The 16,399-nt window shown below is 40.6% G+C and overlaps 2 long non-coding RNA genes across 2 annotated transcripts; one reads left to right on the top strand and one right to left on the bottom strand.

Moving 5' to 3' along the window:
- Positions 1-6,075: 6,075 nt before the first annotated feature.
- LOC127000079 (uncharacterized) lies at positions 6,076-12,319 on the bottom strand. The gene is made up of 4 exons (XR_007753774.1): positions 12,078-12,319; positions 10,558-10,741; positions 9,415-9,474; positions 6,076-8,244 (listed from the first exon to the last, which is right to left on the bottom strand). It is a non-coding gene; the product is annotated as an uncharacterized LOC127000079 (long non-coding RNA).
- A 42-nt stretch (positions 12,320-12,361) lies between these two features.
- Positions 12,362-14,765, top strand: LOC127000080 (uncharacterized). The gene is made up of 2 exons (XR_007753775.1): positions 12,362-12,743; positions 13,946-14,765. It is a non-coding gene; the product is annotated as an uncharacterized LOC127000080 (long non-coding RNA).
- Positions 14,766-16,399: the final 1,634 nt, after the last annotated feature.

The following is a 16,399-nucleotide window of genomic DNA, read 5'->3' as shown; positions in this document are numbered from 1 at the left end:
AGCAAAGTTGTAGGCTTGTTCACCAGGCTGGTCAGTGAAAGAGGATGAAAGCCAAAGCTGGTGGTGAACATTGAAATCTCCCAAGATGGAGATTTCAGCGAAGGGAGAGTGGGTCAAGATGCGCTCCACTTTAGAGTTCAAATAGTCAAAGAGTCTTACATAGTTAGTAGAGTTAGGTGAGAGATAAACAGCACAGATGTATTTAGTAATAGAATGACAATGAAGTCTTAGCCAGATGGTGGAAAATTTAGAAGAGTCAAGGTCGTGGGCACGAGAGCAAGTGATGTCGTTGTGCACGTAGGCGCAACATCCAGCTTTGGATTGAAATTTAGGATAGAGATAGTAGGAGGGAACAGAGTAGAGGTTGCTGTCAGTAGCCTCAGAAACCTGTGTTTTGGTGAGGAAGAGAAGGTGAGGTTTAGAGGAGGAGAGATGGTGTTCCACAGAATGAAAATTAGAACGGAGACCGCGAATGTTGCAGAAATTGATAAGGAGGAGGTTCGAGGAGTTATCAGGACACCTCTCAAGTCGGCAGCCAGAAGGGGAGTCCTCACTGGGGTAATTTATGCGCCCCCCCCCCCCCCCAGGCGGGGACTCCGAGGCAGTTATTTTTTTCGCCATGTTTAATTGTGAATGTTGGGAAAAGGTGTGTGTGTTTTGTGAATGTAGTGTGGTGTAGAAAGAGAGAGGAACTGTCTTTAGAGAGCATGCTGAACTGCTCTCTGGTGTTGATGAGACAAAAGGGAAACGGTTAGTGAGGACATGGCAAGGGTCTTTGAAGGGCTTCAGCACCCTCCTCGCTTCCCATATATCCTCACCGGGAGTAGCTCACGCCCGTTCGGTAGGTGTCTTCCTACCTACTCCTGACTGCACAAGGAATCAGAGTGGCAAGACTTCACAATGGAAGCAGAGTGGCAAGACTGCACAAATGAATCAGAGTGGCAAGGCTGCACAAGGAATCAGAGTGGCAGGACTGCACAAGGAATCAGAGTGGCAAGACTGCACTAGGAATCAGAGTGGCAAGACTGCACAAGGAATCAGAGTGGCAAGACTGCACTAATTAATCAGAGTGGCAAGACTGCACAAGGAATCAGAGTGGCAAGACTGCACTAATTAATCAGAGTGGCAAGACTGCACAAGGAATCAGAGTGGCAAGACTGCACTAATTAATCAGAGTGGTAAGACTACACAATGGAAGCAGAGTGGCAAGACTGCACTAATTAATCAGAGTGGCAAGACTGCACAAGGAATCAGAGTGGCAAGACTGCACAAGGAATTAGAGTGGCAAGACTACACAATGGAAGCAGAGTGGCAAGACTGCACTAATTAATCAGAGTGGCAAGACTGCACAAGGAATCAGAGTGGCAAGACTGCACAAGGAATTAGAGTGGCAAGACTGCACAAGGAATTAGAGTGGCAAGACTGCACTAATTAATCAGAGTGGTAGGACTACACAATGGAAGCAGAGTGGCAAGACTGCACTAATTAATCAGAGTGGCAAGACTGCACAAGGAAGCAGAGTGGCAAGACTGCACGATGGAAGCAGAGTGGCAAGACTGCATTAATTAATCAGAGTGGCAAGACTGCACAAGGAAGCAGAGTGGCAAGATTGCAGGATGGAGGCAGAGTGGCAAGACTGCACTAATTAATCAGAGTGGCAAGACTGCACAAAGAAGCAGAGTGGCATGACTGCACGATGGAAGCAGAGTGGCAAGACTGCACAAGGAATCAGAGTGGCAAGACTGCACAAGGAATCAGAGTGGCAAGACTGCACTAATTAATCAGAGTGGCAATACTGCACAAGGAATCAGAGTGGCAAGACTGCACAAGGGATCAGAGTGGCAAGACTGCACAAGGAATCAGAATGGCAAGACTGCACTGATTAATCAGAGTGGCAAGACTGCACAAGGAAGCAGAGTGGCAAGACTGCACGATGGAAGCAGAGTGGCAAGACTGCACAAGGAAGCAGATTGGCAAGACTACACAAGGAAGCAGAGTGGCAAGACTGCACGATGGAAGCAGAGTGGCAAGACTGCACAAATGAATCAGTGGCAAGACTGCACAAGGAATCAGAGTGGTAAGACTGCACAAGGAATCAGAGTGGTAAGACTGCACAAGGAATCAGAGTGGCAAGACTGCACAAGGAATCAGAGTGGCAAGACTGCACAAGGAATCAGAGTGGTAAGACTGCACAAGGAATCAGAGTGGCAAGACTGCACAAGGAATCAGAGTGGTAAGACTGCACAAGGAATCAGAGTGGCAAGACTATACAAGGAATCAGAGTGGCAAGACTGCACAAGGAATCAGACCCAGCCAGCAAAAAATGTGGGCCCCATGTGATCAACATATAGGAAAATGTGGGCAATAATATGGGTTCCCAGTTGGGCAACCTTGGTGGGCCCCGGATAGGCAAGTATGGGCCCCACATTTGCCCACACGGACCCCAAATGGGGGATGCAACAGGGTATCTGTGTGGGGCCCAAGTGGGCAGAGAGGGCCTCATGTGATAACCATATGGGCATGCATGGGCAACATTCCCATAGATGCACAGGATGATAGTTCCTGCCGCCCACAGATCCATTAATTGTTGGAGCTCAAATGACATCCCTATGTACCTCAGTTTATTGCCTTTTGTTGAAGCCAAGAAATTACTTTCAACAAAAGGCAATAAACTGATGTACATAGGGATGTAATTTGAGCTCCAACAATGGATCTGTGGGCAGCAGGAACTATCATCCTGTTGGCTTAAAAATAAAGTATCCATGCTTATCAACCTGAGGCAAATTTATCAGGCAGATGTGCCAACAACACAAAATACACTCCATGAAAGCACAGTAAGAAAGCCCGGTCTTGGCAATTACCTTTCTCAGGGGCTCTGAGCTGTTCGGCCAGGCAGCCTAGGAATCACCAACAACCCGAGGCAAAAAATATGTACACGTACTTAAAACTAAATCCTGGTTTATTGCTTTTTGAAAACTACAAAAACACAAGTTATTTTTCATCCTGCTGAAAATAATGCACTGGTTCTGTAGGCCATGAATAGCCAGCCAACCAACTAATTCTGAACATGGGTTTGCTGGAAAATAATAAATGAAAATACTCAATGCAATAAAATCAACATATATGAATAACAGCAGAATATGATTTGTACCTGTCTACTACTTTTGTGCAGATACATAAATTGCTTCTCCTAAGAGCATGAAAGCCCAGCTGTCTCGGGGTCATGCCACTCAAATGTGGTTAATACAAAAACGTAACAGGGGTAGGTGGGTGTGCGAGTGCTATATAAAACAGCCCATACTGCACAACTAAAACAACTTCAAATAATGTCCTCATGAAGAAATACTCTGATTATTGCAATTTGGATTACCAGCAGTCATTATATACACTCGACCCTCGATTTAACGGATAAATGAACCAACAGACAAAATCTGGAGCGCAGAAATCAGTCCAAATCTTCTACATTTGATTCTGTTATAGCTTACCCTCTAGTGATACCCAAAATAATAGTCAGCAAAGGAAGCCTCCTCCTACCGTGCCTAACAGTATATAGCTAGAAAGTATTATAGCAAGAGAGGCAGAATTTTTGGTAAAAATTATCTCACTAGTCTCAGTCCAATTGCAGACAACAAATAAATAGGCAAGGTCAGGCCTATAACTATCAACACACGCCCCACATATATACAGCAGTACCCGGTAAGTCAAAGAACAGATACAGAGTAGATAAACATGTACAGTAGGCCTACTACATGTACTACATAATAGTACCTACAACATAAAATACCCACCAAAGCAAGGGAAAATTTGGTACAATTAATTAACAGCTGGCACCTAAATTAAAATTATTGTTGCACATCCACCTTTTTCTCCTCACCCGTACGTCAGATGGCCACCACCGGGGGTGTCAACAGCAACAATCCACTACACATGCAAAAGCACTTGCTGCCAAATGCACACTCACACCAGCATACAATATACAGGCACTCACTGCACAGAGTGCACCCTCGCGCTCACACCATTCCAGCCAGAGTTAAATTAGGTTACGTTAGGTTAGGTTGGTTTTAGTTAGGTTAGTTTTAGTTAGGTTAGGTTGGTTTTAGTTAGGTTAGTTTTGGTTAGGTTAGGTTTAGTTTGGTTAGGTTTAGTTAGGTTAGGTTTAGTTAGGTTAGGTTTAGTTAGGTTAGGTTTAGTTACATTAGCAGGAATGGGTGTGAGCGCGAGGGTGCACTCTGCGCAATGAGTGCCCAATTTACGTAGGTATACCATCCAAACCCGCACTCACACACAAGGAATAACCACTCACACACCTATATAGATGTGTATCGATCTAGAAAAAGATGTACACACTGAGACACATATGTTTCGACCCAAACAGGTTTTCTCCTGACGAAGATGGAAATAAAAAAAAGTTAAATTCACACCGTTACACAAGTAATACGAGCAACATACATGTACTTACCGTATTGTACTACACCACACGAAACACATCCACACACATCATACTGTTAGTATTAGATGAGAAAGGTTCTGTTGAGTTTTAGGATCTTGAAGGCCAGGCCAGGGTCTTGGTTACCACTCATGAGGTCAGATACTGTGGGTCTGTGGATGTGGAGTGAGGCCAGTGAGTGGAGGAGTTTCCCTGGTTCTGGTGTTTTTCCCTCCAAAAAACCACTTGATCTTGATTTTACAGGAGACTCAACAGCTGCCTCTTGAGTCAGGCCTTTGGAACGGCAACTCCTGTAAAGAAAAGTAGGTAAATTTACCGCAGATGTCAGAATAAGATTTGGGGGTTGAAACTATTTTTTTCCTGATAATTTCGATGTGCTTTTTATGAATTTGATAATTTTTTCCATCGCAATTTTTTTTTTTTTTGCCCCCCCACCCCTTCCTAACCAAACCTAACCTAAATTCCAGCTGGAAGGACAAAAAAAAAATCAATTAAAAAAATCCCCCTAACCTAACCTAGCCAAACCTATCTTTACCTAATGGCAAAACAAAAATTGCGATGGAAAAAAATTGCCAATTTATAATAAGCACATCGAAATCTATCAGAATAAGTATTTTCAACCCCAAAATCCTATTCTGACCTCTGCGATAATAATACCGAAAAATACATAGGTACGAACAATACACAGCATACACAATTATATTCTCTAAACCTGGCACACCACATTCTCTCCAAGTACTCCTTCATTGCCACAATCATCTTTTCAATCGTCTTCCTACATAGTCCCAGCAGCAACACCATCCATTCTCTACCTGCTCTTTCCACCATTTCATTCTCACTAATACATCCCAGTTCTTGATCTTGATCTTGATTTGTAATGCGCAGGGCACCTGTATAGGTGCATAACACGCATATTTGTGTTGTTCTTACACAACTACTCTCATCATCTCCCTTCTCTGTCATACTTCTCACATTCCAGTACCACGTGTTCAACAGTTTCATCCTCTCGTCACACAGGTACACAAGGTTCCTGTTTTCAAAGTTTCGAGTTGGCCTTGATACCAACAAAGGAAACCAAAGCTCACCCCTCTCACACGCCACTCCACTCCACCTGGTGGCCACACCACTTTCACACAGGCCACAGGTGCTCACAGGCATCTTCAAGAGTAAGTAGGCTTACTCACAGCAAAAACTAGGGTCAGAAGAGTCGCAAAATCGTCGCTAAAACAGGTGAATCTGGTCCAAAGAGACTATATACGAAGAGATAGTGGTATGCAGTAATTTCTCGGGCGTGCGGAAGTAGCGCCATCTATTGCAGCCCACCAAAAACGTCACTTTTCAGGGGTAGCTTTACTATTTTTGAAGTACCTGCCACAGCACCCTATCCAGCCTTCCTTGTTTTTTTCATTACTGTAAAATTATTTGCTAATGGGGTAAAGAAAAATATATTTGTTCTTATGTTTTATAAGGTATTATCTACATTATATCAATTCGTTCTTTTAGGAAAAATATGGTGTAGAAAGCATTTACTAATATATATATATATATATATATATATATATATATATATATATATATATATATATATATATATATATATATGTGTGTGTGTGTGTGTGTGTAGCAAACATATCCAGTGATTTAAATACAAGCAAAGCATACAGCATTCTATGCATGCTAGAATATTATAATGCCTTTGCAACCCGGATGTCACACTGGTCCTGTGTCCCAGGGTAATGGGTTCCCTAACACCACAGGCTCAAGGGCCAATGTTACGGAGATGAGCACCGAGGCCACATGCTGCTACAGTGTATGCCCCCAACCGTACCTTTGCCTTTTGCAACTTGCTCTTAGCTGAGTGAAAATATCATACTAACTGTACAAGTGCCAGATAATGGCAAGCATTGCACACTGTATGACAGGGCAGAGAACAAAAGCTTCTAAGCATTACAAATGAAATAAACAATGGGAAACACTTAAAGCTTGTTAACTGAACATGACCCGATTTATAACAGGCAAAACCAACAATGGTGCATTACATACAATAAAAACTGTATAAAAATGTTGCAAGGCACATCAATATAAGAGCAAAGCATCATAAAACATGCTGAAATACATGATGGAGGACATCAAGAAGGTAACACATGAGTTGTCTTAAATGGAATGCAATAACTTGGTGGTCCTGGGAGACAGCCGAGCCTGGAGGTGAAAATGGGATGTAGGGCACGGTATGATCTCAAGCTCTGACCTTGGTGTCAGGGTCATGAAGATATTAAGCTCAGTATGCACAACTATGCAGCAGAGGCACATATGATAAAAGCAAATGAGACAAAATAAGGCAACTCATAGTGAAATAAAATATCAGGAAAGTTATGCTGCATTATGTGACACACCAAATTACAGGGCAGAGAGTGATATGTATTTCATAGGCTACATCAGTAAACATGTAGCATTTATTGCAGGAAGCACACATTAGAGTTGGATGTAATAAAATATATGTTTTTAGCACACATTAAAGTTGGATGTAATAAAATCATTTGATATGAAACTCCTTGAACTGGCCATCCAAACAATCCAATCTCTGTCCACCCCACCCCCCTCAAAAAAGCATTATTTTTCAAAAGGTTTATGAGGCATTAGTCAAGAATATCAACTGCCATTACATTTTGTCAAAAAAAATCATACCTATGTTATTATGTATATCATATAAATCAGAAAAAAACATTGCATGCTGTAATACAAACAAGATTACTCCTGGAAGCCACATTAATGATGCCAGACATGTGATGATAGACACTTAGTGTGATGAAATTACATGCTGAATTTCACATCATGAAACCAAGCCAAGTGTCACTGCAGCACATTATTAGGTAAGGCAGACACCAAAAGATTGTTACCTGAACAAGATTAAACATAACAGGCAAAATCCACAATAAAGCATTGCATACTGTTGGGTAGGGGAGAGAACAAATGCTTCCAAGCATTACACCTGAAATAAACAATAGCAGATATTCAAAGCTTGTGAGCTGAACAAGATCTGATTTATAACAGGCAAAACCAACAATGGTGCATTACATGCGATATCTGGCAGGGGATTCCTTGCATTACAACTGGAACATGGCAGACACCTAAAGCTTGTTAACTGAACAAGATCTGATTTATAACAGGCAAAACCAACAATGGTGCATTACATGTAATATCTGGCAGGGGAGATAAATGATTCCTTGCATTACAACTGGAAAGTGGCAGACACCCAAAGGTTGTTAATTGAACAAGATCTGATTTATAACAGGCAAGACCAACAATGGTGCATTACTTGCAATATTTGGCAAAGTATATGGAAAAAATTATTGGCGTAACAAGAGTAATACTAAATAATGGCAAATCCCACGAAGTATCTCTTCTTTTGACAAAGCCTGTGCTCTTTGCTGCAGGGCTGTAAGAGTCTGTTTGCTCCAGCCAACATTTACTGAAATACCCCTGAGTCATGGGTGAAGTGTTGAAATTGAAGGCAAGTGAAATACTGTGCTTAGAAATCTATTAGCATTTGGACTTTGATAGTATAAGGCCAGAGCAAACCTCCTCTCTTGTAACCCATATCTCCTACTAGGCTTAGATCTTGGCATCTTGCAGCATGTTGAACCTGACCTTAGAAAAAATCCACCCCTATTGGATCTGAAAAATTGCTGGCTCTGGGCAAAAACTGCCCAGGAGCTGTAATAGCCTGGGCTTTGAGCTGCCTTGCCTCCCGGTGCAGACGAAAGACTGTTTTGTGCAGCAATTTTCACTTTTCATGTCTGAAAATACATGCAAAAATATTCAATCACAATTCTAAATAATAAAATACGTGCATGTAATTGCATTATTTTCAGTGCTATAAGGACAGTGAATCTAAGCATTGACATTATGTCTGCACGCCAGCTTCGATGGAAGGCTTCACTTAGATTGCCTGACAAGAGTAATATTTTCAGATGGGGGAGAGGATATAACTGGAGACTCTTGACAGATATAATGTCAAGCACCCATTTTCCATATATATATATCTTTGATGTTCAGTCCATACCAAAACATTTGTCAATGTGTTGCCACACTAAAAATCTAAAAATTCCCTGTTTTTGCAATGTTAGTCATACCTAAGCCCTGCTAAACCATCCAAGTGAATCAAGAATGAGTTCCGGGGGGCAGCATGAGCCAATACTAAATGGCGCCACTATAAAAAAAATTGCCTGCATCATGACGGGCCTGGGCCGACAGCCAGGCCCCTGAAGAAAACCTACCGGTGCTATAGGCAGGTGGGGAAAAAAAAAAAGGATCACATCAGAAGAATGGACAAAGGTTTGTTAGTGGCACTTCAAGGTTATGCTACCTCAAGAATGGACAAAGGTTTGTTAGTGGCACTTCAAGGTTATGCTACCTCAAGAATGGACAAAGGTTTGTTAGTGGCACTTCAAGGTTATGCTACCTCAAGAATGGACAAAGGTTTGTTAGTGGCACTTCAAGGTTATGCTACCTCAAGGAAAAGGTTTGTTAGTGGCACTTCAAGGTTAGGCTACCTCTTCAAAGATTGGCCAGTCATGGTTTAAAGTGGAACAGGATAAACAAGAAACAGGCATGTATCTGTGGACACTACTGTTACTATCAATTGCCAGCCTATGGCAAAATTTGAACCTATGCTATCAGAAACATAAGACCCATATGCTGATCACTCGACTAATCGTAACGGTACTACAGCCACAGAAACATAATAGAGTTTAAATATATCATTCAAAATGTCAACCTTTTTACATACCTTTTTTTAAGATATGTAGCCTACTGGTGTTACAGTTAAATATTGAACTCAATTTGTATGCAGAGATGTGAGGTATGTTATTAAGCTGTAATGTTTCCAACACATTAGTTGTGAGTAAAGCAACACGGAATAGTAACTAAAGAGGATGAATTATCACTGAGAACAAGAGGTTCCTTACTATATTGTCGTGAGCTTGATGGCCGAGTCGAGTTTCCTCCAACCCCATCAAGTTCACATCCTGTTGAGAGGCAATTTTTTAATCAAAGTGAAAAATGGATACAAATGGTCACTAAAACTAGTTATTATACTTGGTGTCACAAATTTGGGCAAAGAATTTAGGGAAGGACTCCCGGACTTGGCATCACTGATGAGGTAAATGATCTTGTGCACTCATTGGGCTATATATACATTGTTATAATGTGTATCATTGTCTTGTTACTATATATTACCTACTGATAATGGAAATACATGTCAGGATTAATCATCAGATACAAGGAAAAAAGAATCATGTATGGAAATTGTGAACTTTTAAGTTCATGTAACAAACAAGGTTTATTATACACAAAAAGGTTGGATACTTCAGATGTAAAAGATTTTTGGATATAACATCACCCCCTTCCTCCATATTGGTTCTTTAAAGCAAGGGTTGACAGCAGCTGATTATTATTTGCAGCAGGTTTAATGACACTTTTTTTAGTGCAAAGCATCTGGAAATCAATGATCATTATAAGGAATACTTCTCATGAGTAGCTACTAAAACTTAACAACCTAGAAGGATGCACAATCATACTATAAAGGATAGATATATTATAAGACATAGCCACATTGGTGGATCCATAGGGGGCCAGGGGCCCCATAGTCCTGAGTGATACAGGAAAACTAGCTCAAAAGCGCGCTGCGGCTAAAATAATGCTTTAGCACAAAGTCCAGGCCGTTATACCCATTGATTTAGGTCAGTCCACCAGTTTTTCAAGACCAGGACTGCCGAGAATGGCTAATCGGTAATGCTAATGCTCCTTCCATCCGCAAAAAGTCTGACGTCCCCCCCCAAACTCATTTCCTGGATCTACACCCAAAGACATACCATAACATGGTTCAGTGATCCATGGAAAAAAAAAAAAAAAAAAAAAAAAAAAAAAAAGGTAAGACAATCAATATCCAATCATTTCGGGATACACAAATCAGCATCCATATGAAGGAATTCTACAACTTAAAAGTGATGTTGAGCAGGGCATGTGTTAAGTGACTTGCACAATCTATTTTGTGATGTCATAATTAGATTAATAACACAACAAACAAACACTAGATGAAGTATTCATACCAAAATCAGTACATGGAGCTGGTGCACTGCAATGGGGAGCACATTCCTGCAGCCTATATAGCAAGAGGGTTGGATGCTGCCATGTACTTCAGGGGGTGGCTAAATGTCTTCACCCTTGGCCTCTTTCTTGGACTCTCCCCTTCATCTGCCACATTCTCTTGGATGATATCGAACGTGTTTGGATCTGTTGGGATGTGGTTGTATTAGATGTGGAATAACATACGACAGTGAAACATGGAAGGAAAGAGTATGTCCACACGGTAAAATACAGAGATGAGGATTGCACTGCATTAGTTAAGTGAGTACAAGATGTAAATTGAAATTCTTTGGATACTGAAAGGATGTACGGGGACAACTGGGTGAGAGGGAGAGAGATGCAGATTTTGATGTTATATAGCTAGTTACATCAATGAAGACTTAGGACATACACATTCAGAAAGACCACAATTTTGGCTGCTAGACAGAGAAGCACTAGATGTCAAAGTGCCAGAACATTGAAGGAATTAATAAGAAAAGCAATAATAATTAATTAATGAGTATAAATATATTTCTGATATTTTTGTTTATCTTAATACTAGTATTAGAATTTTCAAACACTAATAATATAATAAATAAATATTGATAAATTAATGAAAATAAATACATTAATTGTACTAATACTACCACTAACAATATTAACAGCACTGCACCTAAGAGACTGAGCAATAAACTGAGTCTGAAATTTAACCATAATTGAACTGTCTCTGTCTGAGTGTTATGTGAAGCTTGCTCCATGCACCGTGATAGGAATGGCATAGATGCATGCAGGTTGCTGAGATACTTAGTCACCAGCCACTTGTAGATATGGCACCAAAATGTGTTGGAAGCATTGGCTGCCAACTTCTATTTATTTAGTAATTATTATTTTCTTTAAACAAAGGAAACAGCTCAAGGGCAACAAAAGCGTACTAGAAAAAAAAGCCCCACTACTCACCACTCCCAAACAGACAAAAGTAGAGTCTTGATACACTCTTCTTGAAGGTCAGGTTATAAGCAGGAGGAAATGCAGACGAAGGAAGGCTGCTCCAGAGTTTATCAGTGTAAGGGATGAAAGAGTGAAGATGCTGGTTAACTTTTGCATAATATGTTTGGCAAGATAGAACATGCGGTAATTGACTTAAATTAGAAAAGTATAGATTTAGGAGGGAAATGGGCAGGCATTGGTTTAGTAACAGGGTGGTGGGGGAATGGAATAGACTCAGCAGTCACATAGTGAGTGCAGGGACGATAGCTTGTTTTAAGAGTAGACTGGATAGCTGCATGGACGAGGCTGACAGGTGGTAGTGGGGAGGAATCTGGAGCTGCCGTGTGTAGGTCATTCAGCCTCTTGCAGTCTCCCCATGTTCAAGTGTTTAAATCAAGTGCAGCGGCCAGCGGGGCCGCGGGAGGAGGGGAGGCATGCAGTTAGTAAGTTCAGAACAGCAGTCAGCGTGAAAATGATTAGAATTTCCACATTATCATTATTTATATATATCACTTACCCCCGGCTGGCATCCTTCCGTAGTAAATGTAGCTTCACACCAGGCTACGTCCTCTTTTTCACCACAAAGGGACATGATTTGAGGCTCCGGCTGATAAACGTGGCGGCCGCGGCGGTGTTATGATTTTTGAACGAGGCAGCGTTGCAATCGGAGCAGAGAAAGATATTGCTGCGAATAGCGGTATAATAAACAGTATAAGTTAGACCGAGATAATTATATTCACCCACTCTTTCCCTCTACATACCAATGATTCAATGTAAATCATTACTGGTGGAAGTCAGCGTGCGTGCTAAAACAATGGGCCGGTCTTACAGTCACCCGTTTTCGTTCGCTAGCCAGCGAACGAAAGCCTTCCGCGCGCGATCGGGTCTTACAGTCGCTCTTGGCCGCTGCTTTTCGCTCGCTCGCGAACGAAAAATCGGCGTTTTGGTAAGGAGATTTTGGGGAGCGGTTGAGGTGACGAAAACGAGATTTGTAACCTATGAATTCAAAGTAAATAAGTAAATATGCAATGATATAACATACCTAGCATGCAGAGAGCATATATAAGGCAAATAATTATTCAAAACACCTTTATTTTTGTTGTACAAGCGTTTTATTGGGCAGCGTATCGTACACCGCCAGCACAACAGTTTGTCGTCTCAGCCAACGCAATGGATATTTTCGGTAAGTACATTTAGTGTTTTATTTATCTGTTGACATTTCTTTTTGAAAATGTTGTATGTAGTTGTCTTCGTAGCTCATACGAGTGTGCTGATAGGGTTAACAAACTATTGCATACCTGTGGATTTGGTGGCACTCAATCAACATGAATTCTATTGTGAAATATTAAGAATATATAAGACAGCCACCCAAAAAACATTCAAGGTATAATGGAACTATTCATAGTAGTTGGTCCTAGGCAGAGGGGGAGAAAAAACAAAAACTATAGAAATACACCCATCACGGGTGGTCACCAGTTTATTTTGAATATATTTTTATGTAGTAATCAGTACGACTGTTTGTGTTATGAATAACTAGATAAGAAGTGATAGGCTACTGTCTTACAGTGAAAGGTAACTATTTTAGCTCTGATTGATTCAGACAGCATTAGGGTACTAATTATTAGGTTTGCTTAGTTCCGTGGAATCATATATAATTCTCAATCTATTAAGTCGCCATATTTTATTTTAGCAGCAATAGGTCATTATCCTGAGCAGTGATAGGTTATTATCCTGAGCAGTGATAGGTTATTATCCTAATGTTGAGCTGCAGCTCTAGGATAGTGTCATTTGCCCTGACAGCTACTTTACAGCAAGTTTCCATGGCAATAAGATGATTTTTCTCATTTATTTAAAATACTGACTACAATATTAATTTCTGAATAATTTATGGGAATGGCAGTTAAGGAGATTTTTTTATATTTTCTTGAAATAGCTGTGTTGTTATTTTGTAAATATTTTGCTCCATTGTTCTCGTCGTTGTATTCTGGTGCGACAGTTATTTCCATACGATAAAGCATCATAGGTTACCCAAAAAATTGAAGGCAGTCTCTGAAATATACCACTCAGGTCAGGCCAAAATCTTCAGGTAGGTTATGTAGGATTGTGCAGGATAGGTTCGGCTCGGCCCCCTTCCTATCTTTCAGTTTAGAAAAAATAAAGTTGGGGGGAAATGCTATAGCTGCATTAGCATTACAATTTGTTCTTCCATTCATCACTCTGTCCCTCAGCCACTGTTATAGTGTACTTGTTTAAATTTTCCAGCTTGTTTCTTTCTCAGTTCTCTTGTTTTCTGCACACCCAACATTTATTTATTTTCATCCTAATTTCAACATGACAGCATTTTTTTTTAATAATACTTTATGTACATATATGTCTCTCCCACAGGATGTGGAATTCTTCTGAATCTTAAGATGCTTGTCACAGTGAAATACCTGGTCACAAGCAATTTCCTCTTCACCATAGCTGACTGCATATAAATTGTCGTCATCAGGTAGCAGGGCTATTGGAGATGTCAAATGATATACCTGGTACACTTTCTACATATAATTTCTCTATCCGAGGAAGCACACCATGTGTCCAAAAAAGTTTATGATGTTGCTGGTATGGCAGGAGTTACAAAGAGTGTCAGGGTCAAGGTTAGACTACACCTAGGATCAGTCTGCTCATTCTCAGTAGTGATGTACAGGTTGACGGATGAGGTCAGGCAGCAGTCTCCATGGACCATGATATTTGTGGATGACACTGTGATATTTAGTGAAGGCAGGGAAGAAACTGAAAATGAACTAGAGAGGTGGAGGTATGCACTGTATAAGAGGGATGAAAATCAGCAGGAGCAAGACTGAATACATGTGAGTGAGCCCTACGGAAATGGTACAGTGAGGTTTCAGTGAGTGGAGTTGGCAAAGGTTGATAAGTTCAAATACTAGGGCTTAACAGAACAAAGCAATGGAACGTGTGCTACAGAAAGGAAGAAAAGAGTACCGTACAGGCCAGGTGGAATAGAGGGAGAATGGTGACACGATCATCCGATATTTCTGCTCCAGGACAAAGCCCTGGGGCTGTCCTGTGGTGACTGTGTCCATTTATAGCATCAAAGAGCAGTCAAGTTACAGATATCATAAAAGACCTTTTGCTGTAAGAAAATCTTTATTTGGTAATAAATTTACCTGTATTTTCAACATGGAAAAATAAATTATTAAACTGTGTAATCCTTTTTTTCATCACACGTACTAAGGCTAAATAAAGCTATATTATCAATAAAATATTAATATGTAATGATAAATTCTTTACCCCATGCTAAATTAATTAATAAAGGTAAAGTTGGGGGCATATGCTTTAGCGGCATGTGGCCTCAGTGCTCATCTCCATCTTATTGGCCCTAGAGCTGGTTGTTGGTAAGAACTAATTATCCTGGGATATGGCTAGTGTGACAGGAGAGTTACCAGTTTATTTTCTCCAGGTTATCCCAAATATCCATTTCTTTGAGTGAAGAAACAATTCCCCCTGCTTTATTTCTTAGTATTTTTAGATTAATAGTACTCAAAACCATTATAATTTGAAGAAAATATACAAATAAGTAATTCAATAGAAGTAATAAAGAAAACTAACTAATCTAAGAAAACCTAACATAACCGAACCAGAACTGTCAGTGCACTGGACAGTCAGGGCGGCGGCTGCAGTGGTTAAGTTTGGTTAGGTTATGTCTGTTTGGTTGAGGCAGCAGTCTCCATGGACCATGATATTTATGGGTGACATTGTGATGTGTAGTGAAGGCAGGAAAGAAACTGAAAATGAACTAGGAGGAGCAAGCCTGAGTGCATGTGAGTGAGCCCTATGGAGATGGTACAGTAAGGTTTCATTAAGTTGGCAAAGGTAGATAAGTTCATTTACTAGGGCTTAACAGTCCAAAGCAATGGAATGTGAGCTACAGAAGAGAAGAAAAGAGAACCGTACAGGCCAGATGAAATGGAGGGAGAATAGTGACAGGATCATCCAATATTTCTGCTCCCTGGGGCTGTCCTGTGGTGACTGTGTCCATTTATAGCATCAAAGAGCAGTCAAGATACAAATATCGTAAAAGACCTTTTGCTGTAAGAAAATCTTTACCTGGTAGTAAGTTTACCTGTATTTTCAACATGGAAAAATAAATTATTAGACTGTGTAATCCTTTTTCATCGCACATACTAAGGCTAAATAAAACTATTTTATCAATAAAATATTAATGTGAAATGATACATTCTTTACCTTTACCCCCATGCTAAATAAATAAAGGTAGAGTTGGGGGCATATGCTATAGCTGCATGTGGCCTCATTGCTCATCTCCATCTTGCTGGCCCTAGAGCTGGTTGTTGGTAAGAACTATAAGTATCCTGGGACATGGCTAGTGTGACAGGAGAGTTACCAGTTTACTTTCCCCAGGTTTTCCCAAATATCCATTTCTTGAGTGAAGAAACAATTCCCCCTGCTTTGTTCCTTATTGTTTTCAGATCAATAATACTCAATACCATTATAATTTGAAGTCTACACGCAGCTCACCCAGCTGTTCATGGACCCTTTTGGGCTGACCAACTAATCTGTATCTAGGTAAACTTTGGGAAGATAAACTGTGGGTAGCAGGAATATCACACTGGCCCTGTCATTATTATTATTACCCACCACAGACTCAAGGACAAGTAAGGCGGACAAACACAGAGGCCGCACGCAGCTTTGAGGCATGCCCACAACTTTACCTGGAGACGAGGTAATCCTGAGAACATGATTTATCTCGAGAAAAACGACTTTGGTCGCTGTACAGTTCATGGTACGCGCCGAGAAATCACGTGACTTTGTTTACGTTTT

This window comes from Eriocheir sinensis, chromosome 17, assembly GCF_024679095.1.
Source record: "Eriocheir sinensis breed Jianghai 21 chromosome 17, ASM2467909v1, whole genome shotgun sequence".
Taxonomy (NCBI): domain Eukaryota; kingdom Metazoa; phylum Arthropoda; class Malacostraca; order Decapoda; family Varunidae; genus Eriocheir; species Eriocheir sinensis.
The sequence above is the reverse complement of the archived record's forward strand: the minus strand, read 5'-3'. Positions and strand labels throughout refer to the sequence as shown.